This window comes from Austrofundulus limnaeus, unplaced genomic scaffold (genome assembly GCF_001266775.1).
Source record: "Austrofundulus limnaeus strain Quisiro unplaced genomic scaffold, Austrofundulus_limnaeus-1.0 Scaffold1113, whole genome shotgun sequence".
Taxonomy (NCBI): Eukaryota; Metazoa; Chordata; class Actinopteri; order Cyprinodontiformes; family Rivulidae; genus Austrofundulus; species Austrofundulus limnaeus.
The window spans coordinates 1115-6128 of record NW_013953515.1 but is presented as its reverse complement, the minus strand read 5'-3'; the positions used below and the strand labels follow the sequence as shown (position 1 = coordinate 6128).

The 5014-nt window shown below is 39.8% G+C and overlaps 1 protein-coding gene across 2 annotated transcripts in view; it reads right to left on the bottom strand.

Annotated features, from left to right (window-relative positions):
• Positions 1-1937, bottom strand: part of LOC106534186 (ras association domain-containing protein 8) — a 7040-nt gene extending 5103 nt beyond the window's left edge. The window contains exon 1 of one of the 2 annotated variants that reach the window (XM_014030755.1): positions 1919-1937. The gene's annotated coding sequence lies outside the window, so the exon portion shown is untranslated. Of the gene's footprint in view, positions 1-721; positions 932-1918 lie in introns of those variants that run through there. The other variant, XM_014030756.1, reaches the window with a different exon arrangement.
• Between the last annotated feature and the right edge of the window lie 3077 nt (positions 1938-5014).

Below are 5014 nucleotides of genomic sequence, written 5' to 3'. Positions count from 1 at the left end.
GCACCTGTATCTATGGGTCTATAACCGTGTCTAGCACTGTGAAGTTAATGTTTTTATGTATAAATATTGCTACCCCCCTTTGTCTTGAGTTGTAGCAGGCTGAAAATACATTAGGGAACTCAGGAGATTTAAGATCATCCACAGTTGAAGCTAATTTATGAATCTCTTGTAATAAGACATCATCTGTCTTTGGTCTTTTAAAATGACTAAAAATTCTATATATTTTCCGTTGGGCACTGGCTCCGTTCACATTCCCCGTGGTAAATGTTAATGTGCCCATCCTRGTACTTGTGAAAGTAAAGTTAAACTGCACCCGTTAACATAAAAACAAAAAGACRCAGGTAAAATCAGTCTGTGATTGCTGAATAATGGAAATTTAGAAAGCAGTAATAGTGGAAAGAATGTATTGTTTTAAATAAATAAAAAAGTAYCAGTGTGTGACGATACATGAAATATAATGTCTCCTTATGAAGTATGTGTACTCATGGTGCATTTGGTGTGTATGGGCTTGTGTGTCTGTGTGCAAATAATTGTTGTAACATACAAAGAAAAAGAAGAAAGTGATGTCATGATAGACAAATGAAAAGAAAAAAAGAAAAAGAAAGGAGAAGCCCCCCCACCAGAAAAGTGCTCCACCAGATGTGTAACCCATCAACCGAGCTGTGTTTTTACACATAATTATAACTGGTAAATAAAATTAATAATAAAAAATTTCACCAACCTTGATGTATTTAATAAAGCCATGGAGTGATTAGTGGGTCTCTGAGCAGCTGACCGTTAACGTACAGCTTCTCTAACGTAGCTCTCTGCCCTCACTGATGTTTTTCTGACAGGGAACAGTACGCGCCTCCTATCCAAGGTTTCTGTTGGAAACTGGTCGTTAACACTGAGGCTCGTTCCTCGCAGCTCCCTGCCTCGACTTTAACCTGKTCTTTCTGTTTACACTGCTCAAATGAGGCTATAATTGGCCGAGGGTGTTTGCTGTCGGGTTTCTTACCTCCAAGCCGATGAACCTGGTGGAACTTGATGTTTTCCACTATGTCACTATAGCTTCAGTTGATGCTGGATGAAATGATGAACCCAGGTCTCTACAACTTCCCCCKCTTTCAAAGGAATACCAGAAAAAACAAGGTTGTCCTGCATGCTCCGAGCTTGGATATCCAGAATGGATTCCTTCATTTTTTTATTATCTCCGGACATCAGCGTCATCCCTTCAGTGAGTTGTTTCATGGTTTCCTTCAGCTGATGGTTTTCTGAAGCAAGCATCTCTACCTGTTTCTGACTAAACTCAAGTGAGACCTTCAGGCTCTGGAACTCTTTGTGGAGGACCTCCACCAAGGTGAGTCTGCCATCCAGACTAGTTAGCTTCAGGTTCATGGACTCCAGGATTCTGGAGAAGCTTTTATCTGGAGATGTCATCGAGGTGTTCACCGAGCACTCAGAGCGAGGTCACTTAAACCCCCGTGTAGATGAGCAGAAGTTTGTTTGGATTTACCCATTACAAAGATGTCAAAACTCTCATCCACGAAACTCCAAACTCTCCAACGTTTCCACTTCCAGTTTGTTAGAAYGACAGCTAATATTCTAATAAATCCCTCTTAAATAAGAGAACTGATGTCATTAAAGCTCCCAGTTCTTCCTATGTTCAGCAGAGGCACATGCTGTTCAGTCATTTCTTTACTGGATTCTGTTTACTTGAGTTCATCTCTGTAAATTTTATCAGATAAAATGGAAATGACAACCCCTCCACTGCCAACAAATCAAAACAATATAATTTGAAGTATTTTTMTCTGTTAAGAAAAGGTGGAACCAGTGGTACCAAATATAAAAAACACAAACTTTATAATTAATCCTCTGATATAAAACCAGCCAGTGTTTGAAGTAAGAGAGAATTAGTGTCAGGTCCATCAGAACTCACCTTCTTCTGTTTCCTGCTGGTTGTGACTCAGTGTGTTCAGGCTGAATGAATCAGACTGAACACAAACACCAACTCTTCATCGTGAGGGAGGAGGAGGAGGAGGAGGAGGAGGAGGAGGAGCAGCTGTGGAATGCAGCTCGTCTGGTTGTGCTGCATGAAAGTGATGTCACTCTGAAGACGATGGGAGCTTCACGATTCTCTCTAACCTTTGATATAAACAGCAAACTCTCCTGCTGTTGTTTCTCCTCCTGGAAAACCCAACAGAGATCCTAACGCTACAGATGTTTCACTCTGTTGATAGTTTGACTTTCAGGAATCACAGGTGGTATCTTCTCCCTGTGATGTCATTGTGATGCTGAAGCTGAGCTCCTCCCACTGAGAGCAGGAGAGAAGAAGCAGGAGGAGTTGTTGTGTATTTTTACCAAATACAGTACTTAGACTTATAATTATTTTACTTTGTTTTCTGAAAAGGTAAAGAGTGAACTACTAGTTCCAACGCAAAAATCACCCAAAAATGATGTTTCAAATGATGAGAGTGGCTTCGCTGCAAGTTTTTAAAATGTTTTTTTAAAACAGCTGACATTYCATAAAGCCTGAGTCAAGGCAGTCCAGACCCTGTGTTGACTCATCTGGACAAAGAAATACTGCCTGATTTAAACACGGCATCTCCTCCTTATCCCCCCTTCAGGTGGTCTTCTCACAGCGAGGGCCGCCCGTTTTCCCTTTTTCCAAAACTTTTTTGCTTTGGTTTTAATGACGTAATGTTTTCCCTCTTCTCCTGAGTTTCCCTTAGTGTTTGTCTGATCTCTGAACTTATGACATGATTTTGTCTTCACTTTGTCATGACCCTAGGTTTTTTACACACTTAAACTAAACTCTAAATTATACAGTTTTTTAAAAAAAACTCAAACCATGTGTTTTAATTCATGCATACAATGTTTCACACATGTTAGTCACAGTCGGGGTTTCATTTAGGTTAACATKGTTCATCACATCAAAGATARATMTTACTTAAACAGCTTCAGTTTAATACATTTCATTTATAGATCTCTGACCACACAGGCTTTTTGAAGTGTCCACTCAMAAACACGCTGCTACCTAACATTTCTTGTGACACCTGAGCCTCTTTGACTCTTAARGTTAGCTGAAGCACAGGGTTTCCATGTATCTGACGGCCTCGTTAGTCTTGTTAGAGAGCCTTGTCCATTTAACAAATCATTCTGAAGGAACCAGGCTGGAGTTTTCCTGCACCTGCTCTGGATGGGACTTTTCCATTGCACATGGATTTGGACCTTCTGCCCGCTTCAGTAAACCTCCTGTCAGTTCCAAWGTGTTTTTCCACTGTTCAGGCTGACAGCTCAGAGGCCTGAACACCGTGGGTCTCTACAGACCTCTGAGACGCTGCAGTCTGTGTCTGCAGGCAGCCTGCGACATGCTTTCATCTACAGCCTGGTGTATTTTAAATTACACCATTTTCTATTGATTCATCCTTGTTCTACAGATCACTTTTATTAAAACACTCACCTACATATTTCTGTGAAAGGCGCTTTATAAATAAAACTTTACTTACTTACAAAGTTTTCTTGACTGGTGATTGTAAAGAAGAAGAAAACARACACTCTGTCATTACAGGATTGAGTTCAGAGCGACTCCTGGTTCTGTCAGCAGCTCATCTGATTGGTACCGAGGCTCCAGAACATGGCCCACATGGCCTCCTCAGCCTCTGAGGCAAACACAATCAAACACGTTTTAATGATAAATTATACAAAAGTAGCTTTTATGTGTATTTTATTAGTCAATACAAAATATCACATGATGTAAAAATAACTGTTTATTTTAATATGTTTAGTTTCTCAGACACTGTCAGTCTCATCATGGAACAACTTCAGCAGCAGCGCCCTCTGGTGGTAGCACGAGGCAAATCATGTGTGCTTTATCATAAATCATTAAATTTAGTTGTAGAAAGTGACAGCAGATGTGAGCAGTTACAGCTTCACAGCAGATCTGTGGGATGTTCTGGTCCAGTCTGTAGATCTGGGTCAGGCTCAGACCACCAACACAAAGATGGAGGATGAGGGGCTGTAACCCTGATCCAGACTGATTTCCTCCTTCACTTCAGCTCCTCTTGAAAAACAACAATATGTGAACTATATTTCAAATATAAAGTGTGACTGTATTAAAATAAATAATTAAACCTTGTATCAGTTATTTTCTGTTAAATAACTCAGATAATCCTGTCACATTTAAAGGTTTGWTGAATAATGAAGCAGACTGAACAACACATGGATTTAACTCTGCACAGTGGAGCTGCTCTAATGTTCTGATTGTTTGTTTCCAATTTAACCAGATTTACACAACAAAGCTCTTAATTAGTGCTTTAATAATTACAGCTGAACTTCAGCCTCTAATTAATTACCAACAATTTGAATATCTTGTTAAGTGGCAGCAGACAGAAAGAGCTTTGGCTTTTTCTTTACTTTATTTTTATTTTTCATTGTGCTTTAAGAACAACAATCATCTGCATRATGAAACTTTATTATTATTGTTTGTTCACTTTTTATTTCTCTGATTCAGACTTTGATTTATTCAGAGTTTGAATCTGTTRCTGCAGCTCTCCAGTTTGAAAAGAGGTTTTTATCTGAAACAATATGAAGAAACTTTGTGTGAAAAGAGTTCCTGCACACAGTYAAGACAGGCAGTGTTAGRAAAATATCTCATGAAACCTGATCACTGGGTCTGCTCCGACATCTGATGACTGTCAGACTCAGACTCAGACCGTTGGTGTTTCTCCAACAGGAAAACATGTTTTACAGGGTAAAATCTGGGTGGTAGTAGCTGAGGGTCATTAGATCTGCATGATGGATCAGTGGTTAGCACCGGCGCCTCACAGCACGAAGGTCCTGGGTTTGATCCCTGGTTCAGATCTGGGCTCTTTCTGTGTGGAGATTACATGTTCTCTTTGTGCTTTGGTGGGTTTTCTCTGATTCTCCCACCTATAAAATGTACAAAAGGCTGTCTCCCTTAAATCTTATTATTTTATAAATTTACTGTTATTTAACTGTTGAAAAGAGATCTGCGATGTCGACAGGACTTGCC